Below are 27,095 nucleotides of genomic sequence, written 5' to 3' on the forward strand. Positions count from 1 at the left end.
GTACTAAAATCTTAAAAAGGTAGTTATAGAAATGTTTGTAATTATATGAATTTTACTGTGTAATCCAAATAAGCATTGATGTTAATATATGTACAATAACTTCAATAAAATGTGTCTTCTAAGAATCTAACATTTTAGAAAAAAATGTTTAGATGTTCCCTTATGAATGTGGTTTCTTGGTGTATTGGTAACCACTCCACTCTGAGCTTTGAATACAGTGATCTGTATTTAAATCTTGGTAGGTCCTATTGGATTTTTGTAAGTACAATACAGTTCATATCTCTGAGAAAGAAAATATCTATAAATTGCATAACTTAAGAATCTTACACACTGAGAGAGGTTTATCTGTCATTTAATTCCAATAAAATGTATCCACTAAGAATCTTATACTCTGACAAAAAATGTACATGCTACCATATGAATGAGGTTTCATTGTGTACTGTTAACAATTCTGGACTCTGAAACCTATAATCTGTATAAAAATTTGGCAGGTCCTAATGGCTTTTTTTGTAAATACAATGTAATACTTATCTCTCTGATTATTATTCCTGTAACTTGTAGAAAATAAGATCTCACACTCTATGAGAAAGTTGTATATGTGGTGTTAAGAGAGAGGTTCCATGGTGTAATGGTTATCACTCTGGACTCTGAATCCAACGTTCCAAGTTCAAATCTCAGTGGGACCTGATGTGTTTTAGTACCTTCAGTTTAAGTTCTTGATTGACAGAAAGTCTTCTTTTTCATACATATAATAATTTTTTTAAATCACTGATTTTTGTAAATATGTACAAAAAGCTAAAAAAGGTAGTTATAGAAATGTATATAATTATATGAATTTTACTATATAACCCAAATAAGCGTTGATGTAAATATATGTACAATAATTGCAATAAAATGTGTCTTCTAAGAATCTAACATTTTAGAAAAAAATGTTTAGCTCTCCCTCGTGAATGAGGTTTCTTGGTGTATTGGTAACCACTCTGATCTTTGAATCCAGTGATCTGTATTTAAATCTTGGTAGGTCCTATTGGTTTTTTGTAAGTACCGTTCAGTTTATATTTCTCTGAGAGTACATTCTAATAAAAACTGTTTAAATGCTTCCTCATGAATGAGGTTTCCTGGTGTATTTGTAACCATTTTGGACTCTGAATCCATGATTTGTATTTACATCTTGGTAGGTCCTATTGTTTTTTGCAAGTAGTATGCAGTTCATATCTCTGAGAAAGAAAATATCTATAAATTGCATAAATTAAGAATCATACACACTGAGAGACAGGTTTATCTGTAATATAATTCCAATAAAATGTAACCTCTAAGAATCTTACACTGTGAGAATTTTTTTTTACATGACACCATATGAATGAGCTTTCATGGTATACTGTTAACAATTCTGGACTCTGAAACCAATAATCTGTATATACAAATTGGTAGGTCCTAATGGTTTTATTTGTAAATACAATGTAGTACATATCTCTCTGAATGAATATTTCTGTATCTTGAAGAAATTAAGATCTTACACTCTGAGAGAAAGTTTTATATGTGTTATTAGAAGGGAGATTCCATGGTGTTATGGTTAACACTCTGTACTCTGAATCCAGTAAATTGAGTTCAAATCTTGGTGGGACCAGGTGCATTTTAGTACCTTCAGTTTAAGTCCTTGATTGACAAAAAAATTTATTTTTTATACATATAATACATTTTTTTAAAATCACTAATTATTGTAAATATGTACTAAAATCTAAAAAAGGTAGTTATAGAAATGTTTGTAATTATATGAATTTTACTGTGTAATCCAAATAAGCATTGATGTTAATATATGTACAATAACTTCAATAAAATGTGTCTTCTAAGAATCTAACATTTTAGAAAAAAATGTTTAGATGTTCCCTAATGAATGTGGTTTCTTGGTGTATTGGTAACCACTCCACTCTGAGCTTTGAATACAGTGATCTGTATTTAAATCTTGGTAGGTCCTATTGGTTTTTTGTAAGTACCATTCAGTTCATATCTCTCTGAGAGTACATTCTTATTAAAATATTCAGATGCTCCCTAATGGATGAGGTTTCATGGTGTATTGGTAAACATTTTGGACTCTGAATCCATGATCTATATTTACATCTTGGTAGGTTATATTGGTTTTGTTGTAAGTACAATACAGTTAATATCTCTGAGAAAGAAAATATCTATAAATTGCATAAATTAAGAATCTTACACACTGAGAGACAGGTTTATGTGTCATTTAATTCCAATAAAATGTATCCACTAAGAATCTTATACTCTGACCAAAAATGTACATGCTACCATATGAATGAGGTTTCATTGTGTACTGTTAACAATTCTGGACTCTGAAACCTATAATCTGTATAAAAATTTGGTAGGTCCTAATGGCTTTTTTTGTAAATACAATGTAATACTTATCTCTCTGATTATTATTCCTGTAACTTGTAGAAAATAAGATCTCACACTCTAAGAGAAAGTTGTATATGTGGTGTCAAAAGAGAGGTTCCATGGTGTAATGGTTAGCACTCCGGACTCTGAATCCAGCGTTCCGAGTTCAAATCTCAGTGGGACCTGATGTGTTCTAGTACCTTCAGTTTAAGTTCTTGATTGACAGAAAGTCTTCTTTTTCATACATATAATAATTTTTTTAAATCACTGATTTTTGTAAATATGTACAAAAAGCTAAAAAAGGTAGTTATAGAAATGTATGTAATTATATGAATTTTACTATATAACCCAAATAAGCGTTGATGTAAATATATGTACAATAATTGCAATAAAATGTGTCTTCTAAGAATCTAACATTTTAGAAAAAAATGTTTAGCTCTCCCTCGTGAATGAGGTTTCTTGGTGTATTGGTAACCACTCTGATCTTTGAATCCAGTGATCTGTATTTAAATCTTGGTAGGTCCTATTGGTTTTTTGTAAGTACCGTTCAGTTTATATTTCTCTGAGAGTACATTCTAATAAAAACTGTTTAAATGCTTCCTCATGAATGAGGTTTCCTGGTGTATTTGTAACCATTTTGGACTCTGAATCCATGATTTGTATTTACATCTTGGTAGGTCCTATTGTTTTTTTGTAAGTATTATGCAGTTCATATCTCTGAGAAAGAAAATATCTATAAATTGCATAAATTAAGAATCATACACACTGAGAGACAGGTTTATCTGTAATATAATTCCAATAAAATGTAACCTCTAAGAATCTTACTCTGTGAGAATTTTTTTTTACATGACACCATATGAATGAGCTTTCATGGTATACTGTTAACAATTCTGGACTCTGAAACCAATAATCTGTATATACAAATTGGTAGGTCCTAATGGTTTTATTTGTAAATACAATGTAGTACATATCTCTCTGAATTAATATTTCTGTATCTTGTAGAAATTAAGATCTTACACTCTGAGAGAAAGTTTTATATGTGTTATTAGAAAGGAGATTCCATGGTGTTATGGTTAGCACTCTGTACTCTGAATCCAGTAAATTGAGTTCAAATCTTGGTGGGACCAGGTGCATTTTAGTACCTTCAGTTTAAGTCCTTGATTGACAAAAACTTTTCTTTTTTATACATATAAAACATTTTTTTAAAATCACTGATTATTGTAAATATGTACTAAAATCTAAAAAAGGTAGTTATAGAAATGTTTGTAATTATATGAATTTTACTGTGTAATCCAAATAAGCATTGATGTTAATATATGTACAATAACTTCAATAAAATGTGTCTTCTAAGAATCTAACATTTTAGAAAAAAATGTTTAGATGTTCCCTAATGAATGTGGTTTCTTGGTGTATTGGTAACCACTCCACTCTGAGGTTTGAATACAGTGATCAGTATTTAAATCTTGGTAGGTCCTATTGGTTTTTTGTAAGTACAATACAGTTCATATCTCTGAGAAAGAAAATATCTATAAATTGCATAACTTAAGAATCTTACACACTGAGCGACAGGTTTATCTGTCATTTAATTCCAATAAAATGTATCCACTAAGAATCTTATACTCTGACAAAAAATGTACATTCTACCATATGAATGAGGTTTAATTGGGTACTGTTAACAATTCTGGACTCTGAAACCTATAATCTGTATAAAAATTTGGTAGGTCCTAATGGCTTTTTTTGTAAATACAATGTAATACTTATCTCTCTGATTATTATTCCTGTCACTTGTAGAAAATAAGATCTCACACTCTAAGAGAAAGTTGTATATGTGGTGTTAGAAGAGAGGTTCCATGGTGTAATGGTTAGCATTCTGGACTCTGAATCCAGCGATCTGAGTTCAAATCTCAGTGGGATCTGATGTGTTTCAGTACCTTCAGTTTAAGTTCTTGATTGACAGAAAGTCTTCTTTTTCATACATATAATAATTTTTTTAAATCACTGATTTTTGTAAATATGTACAAAAAGCTAAAAAAGGTAGTTATAGAAATGTATGTAATTATATGAATTTTACTATATAACCCAAATAAGCGTTGATGTAAATATATGTACAATAATTGCAATAAAATGTGTCTTCTAAGAATCTAACATTTTAGAAAAAAATGTTTAGCTCTCCCTCGTGAATGAGGTTTCTTGCTGTATTGGTAACCACTCTGATCTTTGAATCCAGTGATCTGTATTTAAATCTTGGTAGGTCCTATTGGTTTTTTGTCAGTACCGTTCAGTTTATATTTCTCTGAGAGTACATTCTAATAAAAACTGTTTAAATGCTTCCTCATGAATGAGGTTTCCTGGTGTATTTGTAACCATTTTGGACTCTGAATCCATGATTTGTATTTACATCTTGGCAGGTCCTATTGTTTTTTTTGTAAGTATTATGCAGTTCATATCTCTGAGAAAGAAAATATCTATAAATTGCATAAATTAAGAATCATACACACTGAGACACAGGTTTATCTGTAATATAATTCCAATAAAATGTAACCTCTAAGAATCTTACACTGTGAGAAAATTTTTTACATGCCACCATATGAATGAGCTTTCATGGTGTACTGTTAACAATTCTGGACTCTGAAACCAATAATCTGTATATACAAATTGGTAGGTCCTAATGGTTTTATTTGTAAATACAATGTAGTACATATCTCTCTGAATGAATATTTCTGTATCTTGTAGAAATTAAGATCTTACACTCTGAGAGAAAGTTTTATATGTGTTATTAGAAGGGAGATTCCATGGTGTTATGGTTAGCACTCTGTACTCTGAATCCAGTAAATTGAGTTCAAATCTCGGTGGGACCAGGTGCATTTTAGTACCTTCAGTTTAAGTCCTTGATTGACAAAAACTTTTCTTTTTTAAACATATAAAACATTTTTTTAAATCACTGATTATTGTAAATATGTACTAAAATCTAAAAAAAGGTAGTTATAGAAATGTTTGTAATTATATGAATTTTACTGTGTAATCCAAATAAACATTGATGTTAATATATGTACAATAACTTCAATAAAATGTGTCTTCTAAGAATCTAACATTTTAGAAAAATATGTTTAGATGTTCCCTAATGAATGTGGTTTCTTGGTGTATTGGTAACCACTCCACTCTGATCTTTGAATACAGTGATCTGTATTTAAATCTTGGTAGGTCCTAATGGTTTTTTGTAAGTACCATTCAGTTCATATCTCTCTGAGAGTACATTCTTATAAAAATATTTAGATGCTCCCTAATGGATGAGGTTTCATGGTGTATTGGTAAACATTTTGGACTCTGAATCCATGATCTATATTTACATCTTGGTAGGTTCTATTGGTTTTGTTGTAAGTACAATACAGTTAATATCTCTGAGAAAGAAAATATCTATAAATTGCATAAATTAAGAATCTTACACACTGAGAGACAGGTTTATCTGTCATTTAATTCCAATAAAATGTATCCACTAAGAATCTTATACTCTGACCAAAAATGTACATGCTACCATATGAATGAGGTTTCATCGTGTACTGTTAACAATTCTGGACTCTGAAACCTATAATCTGTATAAAAATTTGGTAGGTCCTAATGGCTTTTTTTGTAAATACAATGTAATACTTATCTCTCTGATTATTTTTCCTGTAACTTGTAGAAAATAAGATCTCACACTCTAAGAGAAAGTTGTATATGGGGAGTTAAAAGAGAGGTTCCATGGTGTAATGGTTAGCACTCCGGACTCTGAATCCAGCGTTCCGAGTTCAAATCTCAGTGGGACCTGATGTGTTTTAGTACCTTCAGTTTAAGTTCTTGATTGACAGAAAGTCTTCTTTTTCATACATATAATAATTTTTTTAAATCACTGATTTTTGTAAATATGTACAAAAAGCTAAAAAAGGTAGTTATAGAAATGTATGTAATTATATGAATTTTACTATTTAACCCAAATAAGCGTTGATGTAAATATATGTACAATAATTGCAATAAAATGTGTCTTCTAAGAATCTAACATTTTAGAAAAAAATGTTTAGCTCTCCCTCGTGAATGAGGTTTCTTGGTGTATTGGTAACCACTCTGATCTTTGAATCCAGTGATCTGTATTTAAATCTTGGTAGGTCCTATTGGTTTTTTGTAAGTACCGTTCAGTTTATATTTCTCTGAGAGTACATTCTAATAAAAACTGTTTAAATGCTTCCTCATGAATGAGGTTTCCTGGTGTATTTGTAACCATTTTGGACTCTGAATCCATGATTTGTATTTACATCTTGGTAGGTCCTATTGTTTTTTGCAAGTAGTATGCAGTTCATATCTCTGAGAAAGAAAATATCTATAAATTGCATAAATTAAGAATCATACACACTGAGAGACAGGTTTATCTGTAATATAATTCCAATAAAATGTAACCTCTAAGAATCTTACACTGTGTTTAATTTTTTTTTACATGACACCATATGAATGAGCTTTCATGGTATACTGTTAACAATTCTGGACTCTGAAACCAATAATCTGTATATACAAATTGGTAGGTCCTAATGGTTTTATTTGTAAATACAATGTAGTACATATCTCTCTGAATGAATATTTCTGTATCTTGTAGAAATTAAGATCTTACACTCTGAGAGAAAGTTTTATATGTGTTATTAGAAGGGAGATTCCATGGTGTTATGGTTAACACTCTGTACTCTGAATCCAGTAAATTGAGTTCAAATCTTGGTGGGACCAGGTGCATTTTAGTACCTTCAGTTTAAGTCCTTGATTGACAAAAAATTTTATTTTTTATACATATAATACATTTTTTTAAAATCACTAATTATTGTAAATATGTACTAAAATCTAAAAAAGGTAGTTATAGAAATGTTTGTAATTATATGAATTTTACTGTGTAATCCAAATAAGCATTGATGTTAATATATGTACAATAACTTCAATAAAATGTGTCTTCTAAGAATCTAACATTTTAGAAAAAAATGTTTAGATGTTCCCTAATGAATGTGGTTTCTTGGTGTATTGGTAACCACTCCACTCTGAGCTTTGAATACAGTGATCTGTATTTAAATCTTGGTAGGTCCTATTGGTTTTTTGTAAGTACCATTCAGTTCATATCTCTCTGAGAGTACATTCTTATTAAAATATTCAGATGCTCCCTAATGGATGAGGTTTCATGGTGTATTGGTAAACATTTTGGACTCTGAATCCATGATCTATATTTACATCTTGGTAGGTTATATTGGTTTTGTTGTAAGTACAATACAGTTAATATCTCTGAGAAAGAAAATATCTATAAATTGCATAAATTAAGAATCTTACACACTGAGAGACAGGTTTATCTGTCATTTAATTCCAATAAAATGTATCCACTAAGAATCTTATACTCTGACCAAAAATGTACATGCTACCATATGAATGAGGTTTCATTGTGTACTGTTAACAATTCTGGACTCTGAAACCTATAATCTGTATAAAAATTTGGTAGGTCCTAATGGCTTTTTTTTGTAAATACAATGTAATACTTATCTCTCTGATTATTATTCCTGTAACTTGTAGAAAATAAGATCTCACACTCTAAGAGAAAGTTGTATATGTGGTGTTAGAAGAGAGGTTCCATGGTGTAATGGTTAGCACTCTGGACTCTGAATCCAGCTATCTGAGTTCAAATCTCAGTGGGATCTGATGTGTTTTAGTACCTTCAGTTTAAGTTCTTGATTGACAGAAAGTCTTCTTTTTCATACATATAATAATTTTTTTAAATCACTGATTTTTGTAAATATGTACAAAAAGCTAAAAAAGGTAGTTATAGAAATGTATGTAATTATATGAATTTTACTATATAACCCAAATAAGCGTTGATGTAAATATATGTACAATAATTGCAATAAAATGTGTCTTCTAAGAATCTAACATTTTAGAAAAAAATGTTTAGCTCTCCCTCGTGAATGAGGTTTCTTGCTGTATTGGTAACCACTCTGATCTTTGAATCCAGTGATCTGTATTTAAATCTTGGTAGGTCCTATTGGTTTTTTGTAAGTACCGTTCAGTTTATATTTCTCTGAGAGTACATTCTAATAAAAACTGTTTAAATGCTTCCTCATGAATGAGGTTTCCTGGTGTATTTGTAACCATTTTGGACTCTGAATCCATGATTTGTATTTACATCTTGGCAGGTCCTATTGTTTTTTTTGTAAGTATTATGCAGTTCATATCTCTGAGAAAGAAAATATCTATAAATTGCATAAATTAAGAATCATACACACTGAGACACAGGTTTATCTGTAATATAATTCCAATAAAATGTAACCTCTAAGAATCTTACACTGTGAGAAAAATTTTTACATGCCACCATATGAATGAGCTTTCATGGTGTACTGTTAACAATTCTGGACTCTGAAACCAATAATCTGTATATACAAATTGGTAGGTCCTAATGGTTTTATTTGTAAATACAATGTAGTACATATCTCTCTGAATGAATATTTCTGTATCTTGTAGAAATTAAGATCTTACACTCTGAGAGAAAGTTTTATATGTGTTATTAGAAGGGAGATTCCATGGTGTTAAGGTTAGCACTCTGTACTCTGAATCCAGTAAATTGAGTTCAAATCTCGGTGGGACCAGGTGCATTTTAGTACCTTCAGTTTAAGTCCTTGATTGACAAAAACTTTTCTTTTTTAAACATATAAAACATTTTTTTAAATCACTGATTATTGTAAATATGTACTAAAATCTAAAAAAAGGTAGTTATAGAAATGTTTGTAATTATATGAATTTTACTGTGTAATCCAAATAAACATTGATGTTAATATATGTACAATAACTTCAATAAAATGTGTCTTCTAAGAATCTAACATTTTAGAAAATATGTTTAGATGTTCCCTAATGAATGTGGTTTCTTGGTGTATTGGTAACCACTCCACTCTGATCTTTGCATACAGTGATCTGTATTTAAATCTTGGTAGGTCCTAATGGTTTTTTGTAAGTACCATTCAGTTCATATCTCTCTGAGAGTACATTCTTATAAAAATATTTAGATGCTCCCTAATGGATGAGGTTTCATGGTGTATTGGTAAACATTTTGGACTCTGAATCCATGATCTATATTTACATCTTGGTAGGTTCTATTGGTTTTGTTGTAAGTACAATACAGTTAATATCTCTGAGAAAGAAAATATCTATAAATTGCATAAATTAAGAATCTTACACACTGAGAGACAGGTTTATCTGTCATTTAATTCCAATAAAATGTATCCACTAAGAATCTTATACTCTGACCAAAAATGTACATGCTACCATATGAATGAGGTTTCATTGTGTACTGTTAACAATTCTGGACTCTGAAACCTATAATATGTATAAAAATTTGGTAGGTCCTAATGGCTTTTTTTGTAAATACAATGTAATACTTATCTCTCTGATTATTTTTCCTGTAACTTGTAGAAAATAAGATCTCACACTCTAAGAGAAAGTTGTATATGGGGTGTTAAAAGAGAGGTTCCATGGTGTAATGGTTAGCACTCCGGACTCTGAATCCAGCGTTCCGAATTCAAATCTCAGTGGGACCTGATGTGTTTTAGTACCTTCAGTTTAAGTTCTTGATTGACAGAAAGTCTTCTTTTTCATACATATAATAATTTTTTTAAATCACTGATTTTTGTAAATATGTACAAAAAGCTAAAAAAGGTAGTTATAGAAATGTATGTAATTATATGAATTTTACTATTTAACCCAAATAAGCGTTGATGTAAATATATGTACAATAATTGCAATAAAATGTGTCTTCTAAGAATCTAACATTTTAGAAAAAAATGTTTAGCTCTCCCTCGTGAATGAGGTTTCTTGGTGTATTGGTAACCACTCTGATCTTTGAATCCAGTGATCTGTATTTAAATCTTGGTAGGTCCTATTGGTTTTTTGTAAGTACCGTTCAGTTTATATTTCTCTGAGAGTACATTCTAATAAAAACTGTTTAAATGCTTCCTCATGAATGAGGTTTCCTGGTGTATTTGTAACCATTTTCGACTCTGAATCCATGATTTGTATTTACATCTTGGTAGGTCCTATTGTTTTTTTGTAAGTATTATGAAGTTCATATCTCTGAGAAAGAAAATATCTATAAATTGCATAAATTAAGAATCATACACACTGAGAGAAAGGTTTATCTGTAATATAATTCCAATAAAATGTAACCTCTAAGAATCTTACACTGTGAGAATTTTTTTTTACATGACACCATATGAATGAGCTTTCATGGTATACTGTTAACAATTCTGGACTCTGAAACCAATAATCTGTATATACAAATTGGTAGGTCCTAATGGTTTTATTTGTAAATACAATGTAGTACATATCTCTCTGAATGAATATTTCTGTATCTTGTAGAAATTAAGATCTTACACTCTGAGAGAAAGTTTTATATGTGTTATTAGAAGGGAGATTCCATGGTGTTATGGTTAGCACTCTGTACTCTGAATCCAGTAAATTGAGTTCAAATCTTGGTGGGACCATGTGCATTTTAGTACCTTCAGTTTAAGTCCTTGATTGACAAAAACTTTTCTTTTTTATACATATAAAACATTTTTTTAAAATCACTGATTATTGTAATATGTACTAAAATCTAAAAAAGGTAGTTATAGAAATGTTTGTAATTATATGAATTTTACTGTGTAATCCAAATAAGCATTGATGTTAATATATGTACAATAACTTCAATAAAATGTGTCTTCTAAGAATCTAACATTTTAGAAAAAAATGTATAGATGTTCCCTTATGAATGTGGTTTCTTGGTGTATTGGTAACCACTCCACTCTGAGCTTTGAATACAGTGATCTGTATTTAAATCTTGGTAGGTCCTATTGGTTTTTTGTAAGTACAATACAGTTCATATCTCTGAGAAAGAAAATATCTATAAATTGCATAACTTAAGAATCTTACACACTGAGAGACAGGTTTATCTGTCATTTAATTCCAATAAAATGTATCCACTAAGAATCTTATACTCTGACAAAAAATGTACATGCTACCATATGAATGAGGTTTCATTGTGTACTGTTAACAATTCTGGACTCTGAAACCTATAATCTGTATAAAAATTTGGCAGGTCCTAATGGCTTTTTTTGTAAATACAATGTAATACTTATCTCTCTGATTATTATTCCTGTAACTTGTAGAAAATAAGATCTCACACTCTAAGAGAAAGTTGTATATGTGGTGTTAAGAGAGAGGTTCCATGGTGTAATGGTTAGCACTCTTGATTCTGAATCCAGCGTTCCAAGTTCAAATCTCAGTAGGACCTGATGTGTTTTAGTACCTTCAGTTTAAGTTCTTGATTGACAGAAAGTCTTCTTTTTCATACATATAATAATTTTTTTAAATCACTGATTTTTGTAAATATGTACAAAAAGCTAAAAAAGGTAGTTATAGAAATGTGTGTAATTATATAAATTTTACTATATAACCCAAATAAGCGTTGATGTGTACAATAATTGCAATAAAATGTGTCTTCTAAGAATCTAACATTGAAGAAAAAAATGTTTAGCTCTCCCTCGTGAATGAGGTTTCTTGGTGTATTGGTAACCACTCTGATCTTTGAATCCAGTGATCTGTATTTTTCAATCTTGGTAGGTCCTATTGGTTTTTTGTAAGTACCGTTCAGTTTATATTTCTCTGAGAGTACATTCTTATAAAAACTGTTTAAATGCTTCCTCATGAATGAGGTTTCCTGGTGTATTTGTAACCATTTTGGACTCTGAATCCATGATTTGTATTTACATCTTGGTAGGTCTTATTGTTTTTTTGTAAGTATTATGCAGTTCATATCTCTGAGAAAGAAAATATCTATAAATTGCATAAATTAAGAATCATACACACTGAGAGACAGTTTTATCTGTAATATAATTCCAAGAAAATGTAACCTCTAAGAATCTTACACTGTGAGAATTTTTTTTACATGCCACCATATGAATGAGCTTTCATGGTGTACGGTTAATAATTCTGGACTCTGAAACCAATAATCTGTATATACAAATTGGTAGGTCCTAATGGTTTTATTTGTAAATACAATGTAGTACATATCTCTCTGAATGAATATTTCTGTATCTTGTAGAAATTAAGATCTTACACTCTGAGAGAAAGTTTTATATGTGTTATTAGAAGGGAGATTCCATGGTGTTATGGTTAGCACTCTGTACTCTGAATCCAGTAAATTGAGTTCAAATCTTGGTGGGACCAGGTGCATTTTAGTACCTTCAGTTTAAGTCCTTGATTGACAAAAACTTTTCTTTTTTATACATATAAAACATTTTTTTAAAATCACTGATTATTGTAAATATGTACTAAAATCTAAAAAAGGTAGTTATAGAAATGTTTGTAATTATATGAATTTTACTGTGTAATCCAAATAAACATTGATGTTAATATATGTACAATAACTTCAATAAAATGTGTCTTCTAAGAATCTAACATTTTAGAAAAAAATGTTTAGATGTTCCCTAATGAATGTGGTTTCTTGGTGTATTGGTAACCACTCCACTCTGAGCTTTGAATACAGTGATCTGTATTTAAATCTTGGTAGGTCCTATTGGTTTTTTGTAAGTACAATACAGTTCATATCTCTGAGAAAGAAAATATCTATAAATTGCATAACTTAAGAATCTTACACACTGAGCGACAGGTTTATCTGTCATTTAATTCCAATAAAATGTATCCACTAAGAATCTTATACTCTGACAAAAAATGTACATGCTACCATATGAATGAGGTTTCATTGTGTACTGTTAACAATTCTGGACTCTGAAACCTATAATCTGTATAAAAATTTGGCAGGTCCTAATGGCTTTTTTTGTAAATACAATGTAATACTTATCTCTCTGATTATTATTCCTGTAACTTGTAGAAAATAAGATCTCACACTCTAAGAGAAAGTTGTATATGTGTTATTAAAAGAGAGGTTCCATGGTGTAATGGTTAGCACTCTGGACTCTGAATCCAGCATTCCGAGTTCAAATCTCAGTGGGACCTGATGTGGTTTAGTACCTTCAGTTTAAGTTCTTGATTGACAGAAAGTCTTCTTTTTCATACATATAATAATTTTTTAAATCACTGATTTTTGTAAATATGTACAAAAAGCTAAATAAGGTAGTTATAGAAATGTATGTAATTATATGAATTTTACTATATAACCCAAATAAGCATTGATGTAAATATATGTACAATAATTGCAATAAAATGTGTCTTCTAAGAATCTAACATTTTAGAAAAAAATGTTTAGCTCTCCCTCGTGAATGAGGTTTCTTGGTGTATTGGTAACCACTCTGATCTTTGAATCCAGTGATCTGTATTTAAATCTTGGTAGATCCTATTGGTTTTTTGTAAGTACCGTTCAGTTTATATTTCTCTGAGAGTACATTCTAATAAAAAACTGTTTAAATGCTTTTTCATGAATGAGGTTACCTGGTGTATTTGTAACCGTTTTGGACTCTGAATCCATGATTTGTATTTACATCTTGGTAGGTCCTATTGTTTTTTTTGTAAGTATTATGCAGTTCATATCTCTGAGAAAGAAAATATCTATAAATTGCATAAATTAAGAATCATACACACTGAGAGACAGGTTTATCTGTAATATAATTCCAATAAAATGTAACCTCTAAGAATCTTACACTGTGAGAAACATTTTTACATGCCACCATATGAATGAGCTTTCATGGTGTACTGTTAACAATTCTGGACTCTGAAACCAATAATCTGTATATACAAATTGGTAGGTCCTAATGGTTTTATTTGTAAATACAATGTAGTACATATCTCTCTGAATTAATATTTCTGTATCTTGTAGAAATTAAGATCTTACACTCTGAGAGAAAGTTTTATATGTGTTATTAGAAGGGAGATTCCATGGTGTTATGGTTAGCACTCTGTACTCTGAATCCAGTAAATTGAGTTCAAATCTCAGTGGGACCAGGTGCATTTTAGTACCTTCAGTTTAAGTCCTTGATTGACAAAAACTTTTCTTTTTTAAACATATAAAACATTTTTTTTAAAATCACTGATTATTGTAAATATGTACTAAAATCTAAAAAAAAGGTAGTTATAGAAATGTTTGTAATTATATGAATTTTACTGTGTAATCCAAATAAACATTGATGTTAATATATGTACAATAACTTTAATAAAATGTGTCTTCTAAGAATCTAACATTTTAGAAAAATATGTTTAGATGTTCCCTAATGAATGTGGTTTCTTGGTGTATTGGTAACCACTCCACTCTGATCTTTGAATACAGTGATCTGTATTTAAATCTTGGTAGGTCCTAATGGTTTTTTGTAAGTACCATTCAGTTCATATCTCTCTGAGAGTACATTTCTATAAAAATATTTAGATGCTCCCTAATGGATGAGGTTTCATGGTGTATTGGTAAACATTTTGGACTCTGAATCCATGATCTATATTTACATCTTGGTAGGTTCTATTGGTTTTGTTGTAAGTACAATACAGTTAATATCTCTGAGAAAGAAAATATCTATAAATTGCATAAATTAAGAATCTTATACACTGAGAGACAGGTTTATCTGTCATTTAATTCCAATAAAATGTATCCACTAAGAATCTTATACTCTGACCAAAAATGTACATGCTACCATATGAATGAGGTTTCATTGTGTACTGTTAACAATTCTGGACTCTGAAACCTATAATCTGTATAAAAATTTGGCAGGTCCTAATGGCTTTTTTTGTAAATACAATGTAATACTTATCTCTCTGATTATTTTTCCTGTAACTTGTAGAAAATAAGATCTCACACTCTAAGAGAAAGTTGTATATGTGGTGTTAAAAGAGAGGTTCCATGGTGTAATGGTTAGCACTCCGGACTCTGAATCCAGCGTTCCGAGTTCAAATCTCAGTGAGACCTGATGGGTTTTAGTACCTTCAGTTTAAGTTCTTGATTGACAGAAAGTTTTCTTTTTCATACATATAATAATTTTTTTAAATCACTGATTTTTGTAAATATGTACAAAAAGCTAAAAAAGGTAGTTATAGAAATGTATGTAATTATATGAATTTTACTATATAACCCAAATAAGCGTTGATGTAAATATATGTACAATAATTGCAATAAAATGTGTCTTCTAAGAATCTAACATTTTAGAAAAAAATGTTTAGCTCTCCCTCGTGAATGAGGTTTCTTGGTGTATTGGTAACCACTCTGATCTTTGAATCCAGTGATCTGTATTTAAATCTTGGTAGGTCCTATTGGTTTTTTGTAAGTACCGTTCAGTTTATATTTCTCTGAGAGTACATTCTAATAAAAACTGTTTAAATGCTTCCTCATGAATGAGGTTTCCTGGTGTATTTGTAACCATTTTGGACTCTGAATCCATGATTTGTATTTACATCTTGGTAGGTTCTATTGTTTTTTTGTAAGTATTATGCAGTTCATATCTCTGAGAAAGAAAATATCTATAAATTGCATAAATTAAGAATCATACACACTGAGAGACAGGTTTATCTGTAATATAATTCCAATAAAATGTAACCTCTAAGAATCTTACACTGTGAGAATTTTTTTTTACATGACACCATATGAATGAGCTTTCATGGTATACTGTTAACAATTCTGGACTCTGAAACCAATAATCTGTATATACAAATTGGTAGGTTCTAATGGTTTTATTTGTAAATACAATGTAGTACATATCTCTCTGAATGAATATTTCTGTATCTTGTAGAAATTAAGATCTTACACTCTAAGAGAAAGTTTTATATGTGTTATTAGAAGGGAGATTCCATGGTGTTATGGTTAGCACTCTGTACTCTGAATCCAGTAAATTGAGTTCAAATCTCGGTGGGACCAGGTGCATTTTAGTACCTTCAGTTTAAGTCCTTGATTGACAAAAACTTTTCTTTTTTAAACATATAAAACATTTTTTTAAATCACTGATTATTGTAAATATGTACTAAAATCTAAAAAAAGGTAGTTATAGAAATGTTTGTAATTATATGAATTTTACTGTGTAATCCAAATAAACATTGATGTTAATATATGTACAATAACTTCAATAAAATGTGTCTTCTAAGAATCTAACATTTTAGAAAATATGTTTAGATGTTCCCTAATGAATGTGGTTTCTTGGTGTATTGGTAACCACTCCACTCTGATCTTTGCATACAGTGATCTGTATTTAAATCTTGGTAGGTCCTAATGGTTTTTTGTAAGTACCATTCAGTTCATATCTCTCTGAGAGTACATTCTTATAAAAATTTTAAGATGCTCAGTAATGGATGAGGTTTCATGGTGTATTGGTAAACATTTTGGACTCTGAATCCATGATCTATATTTACATCTTGGTAGGTTCTATTGGTTTTGTTGTAAGTACAATACAGTTAATATCTCTGAGAAAGAAAATATCTATAAATTGCATAAATTAAGAATCTTACACACTGAGAGACAGGTTTATCTGTCATTTAATTCCAATAAAATGTATCCACTAAGAATCTTATACTCTGACCAAAAATGTACATGCTACCATATGAATGAGGTTTCATTGTGTACTGTTAACAATTCTGGACTCTGAAACCTATAATATGTATAAAAATTTGGTAGGTCCTAATGGCTTTTTTTGTAAATACAATGTAATACTTATCTCTCTGATTATTTTTCCTGTAACTTGTAGAAAATAAGATCTCACACTCTAAGAGAAAGTTGTATATGGGGTGTTAAAAGAGAGGTTCCATGGTGTAATGGTTAGCACTCCGGACTCTGAATCCAGCGTTCCGAGTTCAAATCTCAGTGGGACCTGATGTGTTTTAGTACCTTCAGTTTAAGTTCTTGATTGACAGAAAGTCTTCTTTTTCATACATATAATAATTTTTTTAAATCACTGATTTTTGTAAATATGTACAAAAAGCTAAAAAAGGTAGTTATAGAAATGTATGTAATTATATGAATTTTACTATTTAACCCAAATAAGCGTTGATGTAAATATATGTACAATAATTGCAATAAAATGTGTCTTCTAAGAATCTAACATTTTAGAAAAAAATGTTTAGCTCTCCCTCGTGAATGAGGTTTCTTGGTGTATTGGTAACCACTCTGATCTTTGAATCCAGTGATCTGTATTTAAATCTTGGTAGGTCCTATTGGTTTTTTGTAAGTACCGTTCAGTTTATATTTCTCTGAGAGTACATTCTAATAAAAACTGTTTAAATGCTTCCTCATGAATGAGGTTTCCTGGTGTATTTGTAACCATTTTGGACTCTGAATCCATGATTTGTATTTACATCTTGGTAGGTCCTATTGTTTTTTTGTAAGTATTATGCAGTTCATATCTCTGAGAAAGAAAATATCTATAAATTGCATAAATTAAGAATCATACACACTGAGAGACAGGTTTATCTGTAATATAATTCCAATAAAATGTAACCTCTAAGAATCTTACACTGTGAGAATTTTTTTTTACATGACACCATATGAATGAGCTTTCATGGTATACTGTTAACAATTCTGGACTCTGAAACCAATAATCTGTATATACAAATTGGTAGGTCCTAATGGTTTTATTTGTAAATACAATGTAGTACATATCTCTCTGAATGAATATTTCTGTATCTTGTAGAAATTAAGATCTTACACTCTGAGAGAAAGTTTTATATGTGTTATTAGAAGGGAGATTCCATGGTGTTATGGTTAGCACTCTGTACTCTGAATCCAGTAAATTGAGTTCAAATCTTGGTGGGACCATGTGCATTTTAGTACCTTCAGTTTAAGTCCTTGATTGACAAAAACTTTTCTTTTTTATACATATAAAACATTTTTTTAAAATCACTGATTATTGTAATATGTACTAAAATCTAAAAAAGGTAGTTATAGAAATGTTTGTAATTATATGAATTTTACTGTGTAATCCAAATAAGCATTGATGTTAATATATGTACAATAACTTCAATAAAATGTGTCTTCTAAGAATCTAACATTTTAGAAAAAAATGTATAGATGTTCCCTTATGAATGTGGTTTCTTGGTGTATTGGTAACCACTCCACTCTGAGCTTTGAATACAGTGATCTGTATTTAAATCTTGGTAGGTCCTATTGGTTTTTTGTAAGTACAATACAGTTCATATCTCTGAGAAAGAAAATATCTATAAATTGCATAACTTAAGAATCTTACACACTGAGAGACAGGTTTATCTGTCATTTAATTCCAATAAAATGTATCCACTAAGAATCTTATACTCTGACAAAAAATGTACATGCTACCATATGAATGAGGTTTCATTGTGTACTGTTAACAATTCTGGACTCTGAAACCTATAATCTGTATAAAAATTTGGCAGGTCCTAATGGCTTTTTTTGTAAATACAATGTAATACTTATCTCTCTGATTATTATTCCTGTAACTTGTAGAAAATAAGATCTCACACTCTAAGAGAAAGTTGTATATGTGGTGTTAAGAGAGAGGTTCCATGGTGTAATGGTTAGCACTCTTGATTCTGAATCCAGCGTTCCAAGTTCAAATCTCAGTAGGACCTGATGTGTTTTAGTACCTTCAGTTTAAGTTCTTGATTGACAGAAAGTCTTCTTTTTCATACATATAATAATTTTTTTAAATCACTGATTTTTGTAAATATGTACAAAAAGCTAAAAAAGGTAGTTATAGAAATGTGTGTAATTATATAAATTTTACTATATAACCCAAATAAGCGTTGATGTGTACAATAATTGCAATAAAATGTGTCTTCTAAGAATCTAACATTGAAGAAAAAAATGTTTAGCTCTCCCTCGTGAATGAGGTTTCTTGGTGTATTGGTAACCACTCTGATCTTTGAATCCAGTGATCTGTATTTTTCAATCTTGGTAGGTCCTATTGGTTTTTTGTAAGTACCGTTCAGTTTATATTTCTCTGAGAGTACATTCTTATAAAAACTGTTTAAATGCTTCCTCATGAATGAGGTTTCCTGGTGTATTTGTAACCATTTTGGACTCTGAATCCATGATTTGTATTTACATCTTGGTAGGTCTTATTGTTTTTTTGTAAGTATTATGCAGTTCATATCTCTGAGAAAGAAAATATCTATAAATTGCATAAATTAAGAATCATACACACTGAGAGACAGTTTTATCTGTAATATAATTCCAATAAAATGTAACCTCTAAGAATCTTACACTGTGAGAATTTTTTTTACATGCCACCATATGAATGAGCTTTCATGGTGTACGGTTAATAATTCTGGACTCTGAAACCAATAATCTGTATATACAAATTGGTAGGTCCTAATGGTTTTATTTGTAAATACAATGTAGTACATATCTCTCTGAATGAATATTTCTGTATCTTGTAGAAATTAAGATCTTACACTCTGAGAGAAAGTTTTATATGTGTTATTAGAAGGGAGATTCCATGGTGTTATGGTTAGCACTCTGTACTCTGAATCCAGTAAATTGAGTTCAAATCTTGGTGGGACCAGGTGCATTTTAGTACCTTCAGTTTAAGTCCTTGATTGACAAAAACTTTTCTTTTTTATACATATAAAACATTTTTTTAAAATCACTGATTATTGTAAATATGTACTAAAATCTAAAAAAGGTAGTTATAGAAATGTTTGTAATTATATGAATTTTACTGTGTAATCCAAATAAACATTGATGTTAATATATGTACAATAACTTCAATAAAATGTGTCTTCTAAGAATCTAACATTTTAGAAAAAAATGTTTAGATGTTCCCTAATGAATGTGGTTTCTTGGTGTATTGGTAACCACTCCACTCTGAGCTTTGAATACAGTGATCTGTATTTAAATCTTGGTAGGTCCTATTGGTTTTTTGTAAGTACAATACAGTTCATATCTCTGAGAAAGAAAATATCTATAAATTGCATAACTTAAGAATCTTACACACTGAGCGACAGGTTTATCTGTCATTTAATTCCAATAAAATGTATCCACTAAGAATCTTATACTCTGACAAAAAATGTACATGCTACCATATGAATGAGGTTTCATTGTGTACTGTTAACAATTCTGGACTCTGAAACCTATAATCTGTATAAAAATTTGGCAGGTCCTAATGGCTTTTTTTGTAAATACAATGTAATACTTATCTCTCTGATTATTATTCCTGTCACTTGTAGAAAATAAGATCTCACACTCTAAGAGAAAGTTGTATATGTGTTATTAAAAGAGAGGTTCCATGGTGTAATGGTTAGCACTCTGGACTCTGAATCCAGCATTCCGAGTTCAAATCTCAGTGGGACCTGATGTGGTTTAGTACCTTCAGTTTAAGTTCTTGATTGACAGAAAGTCTTCTTTTTCATACATATAATAATTTTTTAAATCACTGATTTTTGTAAATATGTACAAAAAGCTAAATAAGGTAGTTATAGAAATGTATGTAATTATATGAATTTTACTATATAACCCAAATAAGCATTGATGTAAATATATGTACAATAATTGCAATAAAATGTGTCTTCTAAGAATCTAACATTTTAGAAAAAAATGTTTAGCTCTCCCTCGTGAATGAGGTTTCTTGGTGTATTGGTAACCACTCTGATCTTTGAATCCAGTGATCTGTATTTAAATCTTGGTAGATCCTATTGGTTTTTTGTAAGTACCGTTCAGTTTATATTTCTCTGAGAGTACATTCTAATAAAAAACTGTTTAAATGCTTTTTCATGAATGAGGTTACCTGGTGTATTTGTAACCGTTTTGGACTCTGAATCCATGATTTGTATTTACATCTTGGTAGGTCCTATTGTTTTTTTTGTAAGTATTATGCAGTTCATATCTCTGAGAAAGAAAATATCTATAAATTGCATAAATTAAGAATCATACACACTGAGAGACAGGTTTATCTGTAATATAATTCCAATAAAATGTAACCTCTAAGAATCTTACACTGTGAGAAACATTTTTACATGCCACCATATGAATGAGCTTTCATGGTGTACTGTTAACAATTCTGGACTCTGAAACCAATAATCTGTATATACAAATTGGTAGGTCCTAATGGTTTTATTTGTAAATACAATGTAGTACATATCTCTCTGAATTAATATTTCTGTATCTTGTAGAAATTAAGATCTTACACTCTGAGAGAAAGTTTTATATGTGTTATTAGAAGGGAGATTCCATGGTGTTATGGTTAGCACTCTGTACTCTGAATCCAGTAAATTGAGTTCAAATCTCGGTGGGACCAGGTGCATTTTAGTACCTTCAGTTTAAGTCCTTGATTGACAAAAACTTTTCTTTTTTAAACATATAAAACATTTTTTTTAAAATCACTGATTATTGTAAATATGTACTAAAATCTAAAAAAAAGGTAGTTATAGAAATGTTTGTAATTATATGAATTTTACTGTGTAATCCAAATAAACATTGATGTTAATATATGTACAATAACTTTAATAAAATGTGTCTTCTAAGAATCTAACATTTTAGAAAAATATGTTTAGATGTTCCCTAATGAATGTGGTTTCTTGGTGTATTGGTAACCACTCCACTCTGATCTTTGAATACAGTGATCTGTATTTAAATCTTGGTAGGTCCTAATGGTTTTTTGTAAGTACCATTCAGTTCATATCTCTCTGAGAGTACATTCTTATAAAAATATTTAGATGCTCCCTAATGGATGAGGTTTCATGGTGTATTGGTAAACATTTTGGACTCTGAATCCATGATCTATATTTACATCTTGGTAGGTTCTATTGGTTTTGTTGTAAGTACAATACAGTTAATATCTCTGAGAAAGAAAATATCTATAAATTGCATAAATTAAGAATCTTATACACTGAGAGACAGGTTTATCTGTCATTTAATTCCAATAAAATGTATCCACTAAGAATCTTATACTCTGACCAAAAATGTACATGCTACCATATGAATGAGGTTTCATTGTGTACTGTTAACAATTCTGGACTCTGAAACCTATAATCTGTATAAAAATTTGGCAGGTCCTAATGGCTTTTTTTGTAAATACAATGTAATACTTATCTCTCTGATTATTTTTCCTGTAACTTGTAGAAAATAAGATCTCACACTCTAAGAGAAAGTTGTATATATGGTGTTAAAAGAGAGGTTCCATGGTGTAATGGTTAGCACTCCGGACTCTGAATCCAGCGTTCCGAGTTCAAATCTCAGTGAGACCTGATGGGTTTTAGTACCTTCAGTTTAAGTTCTTGATTGACAGAAAGTTTTCTTTTTCATACATATAATAATTTTTTTAAATCACTGATTTTTGTAAATATGTACAAAAAGCTAAAAAAGGTAGTTATAGAAATGTATGTAATTATATGAATTTTACTATATAACCCAAATAAGCGTTGATGTAAATATATGTACAATAATTGCAATAAAATGTGTCTTCTAAGAATCTAACATTTTAGAAAAAAATGTTTAGCTCTCCCTCGTGAATGAGGTTTCTTGGTGTATTGGTAACCACTCTGATCTTTGAATCCAGTGATCTGTATTTAAATCTTGGTAGGTCCTATTGGTTTTTTGTAAGTACCGTTCAGTTTATATTTCTCTGAGAGTACATTCTAATAAAAACTGTTTAAATGCTTCCTCATGAATGAGGTTTCCTGGTGTATTTGTAACCATTTTGGACTCTGAATCCATGATTTGTATTTACATCTTGGTAGGTTCTATTGTTTTTTTGTAAGTATTATGCAGTTCATATCTCTGAGAAAGAAAATATCTATAAATTGCATAAATTAAGAATCATACACACTGAGAGACAGGTTTATCTGTAATATAATTCCAATAAAATGTAACCTCTAAGAATCTTACACTGTGAGAATTTTTTTTTACATGACACCATATGAATGAGCTTTCATGGTATACTGTTAACAATTCTGGACTCTGAAACCAATAATCTGTATATACAAATTGGTAGGTTCTAATGGTTTTATTTGTAAATACAATGTAGTACATATCTCTCTGAATGAATATTTCTGTATCTTGTAGAAATTAAGATCTTACACTCTGAGAGAAAGTTTTATATGTGTTATTAGAAGGGAGATTCCATGGTGTTATGGTTAGCACTCTGTACTCTGAATCCAGTAAATTGAGTTCAAATCTTGGTGGGACCAGGTGCATTTTAGTACCTTCAGTTTAAGTCCTTGATTGACAAAAATTTTTCTTTTTTATACATATAAAACATTTTTTTAAAATCACTGATTATTGAAATATGTACTAAAATCTAAAAAAGGTAGTTATAGAAATGTTTGTAATTATATGAATTTTACTGTGTAATCCAAATAAGCATTGATGTTAATATATGTACAATAACTTCAATAAAATGTGTCTTCTAAGAATCTAACATTTTAGAAAAAAATGTTTAGATGTTCCCTTATGAATGTGGTTTCTTGGTGTATTGGTAACCACTCCACTCTGAGCTTTGAATACAGTGATCTGTATTTAAATCTTGGTAGGTCCTATTGGTTTTTTGTAAGTACAATACAGTTCATATCTCTGAGAAAGAAAATATCTATAAATTGCATAACTTAAGAATCTTACACACTGAGAGACAGGTTTATCTGTCATTTAATTCCAATAAAATGTATCCACTAAGAATCTTATACTCTGACAAAAAATGTACATGCTACCATATGAATGAGGTTTCATTGTGTACTGTTAACAATTCTGGACTCTGAAACCTATAATCTGTATAAAGATTTGGTAGGTCCTACTGGCTTTTTTTGTAAATACAATGTAATACTTATCTCTCTGATTATTATTCCTGTAACTTGTAGAAAAAAAGATCTCACACTCTAAGAGAAAGTTGTATATGTGGTGTTAAGAGGGAGGTTCCATGGTGTAATGGTTAGCACTCTTGATTGTGAATCCAGCGTTCCAAGTTCAAATCTCAGTGGGACCTGATGTGTTTTAGTACCTTCAGTTTAAGTTCTTGATTGACAGAAAGTCTTCTTTTTCATACATATAATAATTTTTTTAAATCACTGATTTCTGTAAATATGTACAAAAAGCTAAAAAAGGTAGTTATAGAAATGTGTGTAATTATATGAATTTTACTATATAACCCAAATAAGCGTTGATGTGTACAATAATTGCAATAAAATGTGTCTTCTAAGAAATTAACATTGAAGAAAAAAATGTTTAGCTCTCCCTCGTGAATGAGGTTTCTTGGTGTATTGGTAACCACTCTGATCTTTGAATCCAGTGATCTGTATTTTTCAATCTTGGTAGGTCCTATTGGTTTTTTGTAAGTACCGTTCAGTTTATATTTCTCTGAGAGTACATTCTTATAAAAACTGTTTAAATGCTTCCTCATGAATGAGGTTTCCTGGTGTATTTGTAACCATTTTGGACTCTGAATCCATGATTTGTATTTACATCTTGGTAGGTCTTATTGTTTTTTTGTAAGTATTATGCAGTTCATATCTCTGAGAAAGAAAATATCTATAAATTGCATAAATTAAGAATCATACACACTGAGAGACAGTTTTATCTGTAATATAATTCCAATAAAATGTAACCTCTAAGAATCTTACACTGTGAGAATTTTTTTTACATGCCACCATATGAATGAGCTTTCATGGTGTACTGTTAACAATTCTGGACTCTGAAACCAATAATCTGTATATACAAATTGGTAGGTCCTAATGGTTTTATTTGTAAATACAATGTAGTACATATCTCTCTGAATGAATATTTCTGTATCTTGTAGAAATTAAGATCTTACACTCTGAGAGAAAGTTTTATATGTGTTATTAGAAGGGAGATTCCATGGTGTTATGGTTAGCACTCTGTACTCTGAATCCAGTAAATTAAGTTCAAATCTTGGTGGGACCAGGTGCATTTTAGTACCTTCAGTTTAAGTCCTTGATTGACAAAAACTTTTCTTTTTTATACATATAATACACTTTTTAAATCACTGATTATTGTAAATATGTACTAAAATCTAAAAAAAGGTACTTATAGAAATGTTTGTAATTATATGAATTTTACTGTGTAATACAAATAAGCATTGATGTTAATATATGTACAATAACTTCAATAAAATGTGTCTTCTAAGAATCTAACATTTTAGAAAAAAATGTTTAGATGTTCCCTAATGAATGTGGTTTCTTGGTGTATTGGAAACCACTCCACTCTGATCTTTGAATACAGTGATCTGTATTTAAATCTTGGTAGGTCCTATTGGTTTTTTGTAAGTACCATTCAGTTCATATTTCTCTAATAGTACATTCTTATAAAAATATTTAGATGCTCCCTAATGGATGAGGTTTCATGGTGTATTGGTAAACATTTTCGACTCTGAATCCATGATCTATATTTACATCTTGGTAGGTTATATTGGTTTTGTTGTAAGTACAATACAGTTAATATCTCTGAGAAAGAAAATATCTATAATTTGCATAAATTAAGAATCTTAAACACTGAGAGACAGGTTTATCTGTCATTTAATTCCAATAAAATGTATCCACTAAGAATCTTATACTCTGACCAAAAATGTACATGCTACCATATGAATGAGGTTTCATTGTGTACTGTTAACAATTCTGGACTCTGAAACCTATAATCTGTATAAAAATTTGGTAGGTCCTAATGGCTTTTTTTTGTAAATACAATGTAATACTTATCTCTCTGATTATTATTCCTGTAACTTGTAGAAAATAAGATCTTACACTCTAAGAGAAAGTTGTATATGAGGTTTTAAAAGAGAGGTTCCATGGTGTAATGGTTAGCACTCTGGACTCTGAATCCAGCGTTCCGAGTACAAATCTCAGTGGGACCTAATGTGTTTTAATACCTTCAGTTTAAGTTCTTGATTGACAGAAAGTCTTCTTTTTCATACATATAAAAAAAAATTTAAATCACTGATTTTTGTAAATATGTACAAAAAGCTAAAAAAGGTAGTTATAGAAATGTATGTAATTATATGAATTTTACTATATAACCCAAATAAGCGTTGATTTAAATATATGTACAATAATTGCAATAAAATGTGTCTTCTAAGAATCTAACATGTTAGAAAAAAATGTTTAGCTCTCCCTTGTGAATGAGGTTTCTTGGTGTATTGGTAACCACTCTGATCTTTGAATCCAGTGATCTGTATTTAAATCTTGGTAGGTCCTATTGGTTTTTTGTAAGTACCGTTCAGTTTATATTTCTCTGAGAGTACATTCTAATAAAAACTGTTTAAATGCTTCCTCATGAATGAGGTTTCCTGGTGTATTTGTAACCATTTTGGACTCTGAATCCATGATTTGTATTTACATCTTGGTAGGTCCTATTGTTTTTTTGTAAGTATTATGCAGTTCATATCTCTGAGAAAGAAAATATCTATAAATTGCATAAATTAAGAATCATACACACTGAGAGACAGGTTTATCTGTAATATAATTCCAATAAAATGTAACCTCTAAGAATCTTACACTGTGAGAATTTTTTTTTACATGACACCATATGAATGAGCTTTCATGGTATACTGTTAACAATTCTGGACTCTGAAACCAATAATCTGTATATACAAATTGGTAGGTCCTAATGGTTTTATTTGTAAATACAATGTAGTACATATCTCTCTGAATGAATATTTCTGTATCTTGTAGAAATTAAGATCTTACACTCTGAGAGAAAGTTTTATATGTGTTATTAGAAGGGAGATTCCATGGTGTTATGGTTAGCACTCTGTACTCTGAATCCAGTAAATTGAGTTCAAATCTTGGTGGGA

At 30.0% G+C, this 27,095-nt stretch overlaps 7 non-coding genes across 7 annotated transcripts; all 7 read left to right on the top strand.

Annotated features, from left to right (window-relative positions):
• Positions 1 to 2,501: 2,501 nt before the first annotated feature.
• TRNAQ-CUG (transfer RNA glutamine (anticodon CUG)) lies at positions 2,502 to 2,573 on the top strand. The gene has a single exon. It is a non-coding gene; the product is annotated as a tRNA-Gln (tRNA).
• A 1,659-nt stretch (positions 2,574 to 4,232) lies between these two features.
• TRNAQ-CUG (transfer RNA glutamine (anticodon CUG)) lies at positions 4,233 to 4,304 on the top strand. Its single transcript has one exon. It is a non-coding gene; the product is annotated as a tRNA-Gln (tRNA).
• A 1,816-nt stretch (positions 4,305 to 6,120) lies between these two features.
• Positions 6,121 to 6,192, top strand: TRNAQ-CUG (transfer RNA glutamine (anticodon CUG)). Its single transcript has one exon. It is a non-coding gene; the product is annotated as a tRNA-Gln (tRNA).
• A 1,817-nt stretch (positions 6,193 to 8,009) lies between these two features.
• Positions 8,010 to 8,081, top strand: TRNAQ-CUG (transfer RNA glutamine (anticodon CUG)). Its single transcript has one exon. It is a non-coding gene; the product is annotated as a tRNA-Gln (tRNA).
• A 5,269-nt stretch (positions 8,082 to 13,350) lies between these two features.
• On the top strand, positions 13,351 to 13,422 carry TRNAQ-CUG (transfer RNA glutamine (anticodon CUG)). The gene has a single exon. It is a non-coding gene; the product is annotated as a tRNA-Gln (tRNA).
• A 3,706-nt stretch (positions 13,423 to 17,128) lies between these two features.
• Positions 17,129 to 17,200, top strand: TRNAQ-CUG (transfer RNA glutamine (anticodon CUG)). Its single transcript has one exon. It is a non-coding gene; the product is annotated as a tRNA-Gln (tRNA).
• Positions 17,201 to 20,582: 3,382 nt separating this feature from the next.
• On the top strand, positions 20,583 to 20,654 carry TRNAQ-CUG (transfer RNA glutamine (anticodon CUG)). Its single transcript has one exon. It is a non-coding gene; the product is annotated as a tRNA-Gln (tRNA).
• Positions 20,655 to 27,095: the final 6,441 nt, after the last annotated feature.

The sequence above is a fragment of the Pseudophryne corroboree genome, chromosome 11, assembly GCF_028390025.1.
Source record: "Pseudophryne corroboree isolate aPseCor3 chromosome 11, aPseCor3.hap2, whole genome shotgun sequence".
NCBI classification, from domain to species: domain Eukaryota; kingdom Metazoa; phylum Chordata; class Amphibia; order Anura; family Myobatrachidae; genus Pseudophryne; species Pseudophryne corroboree.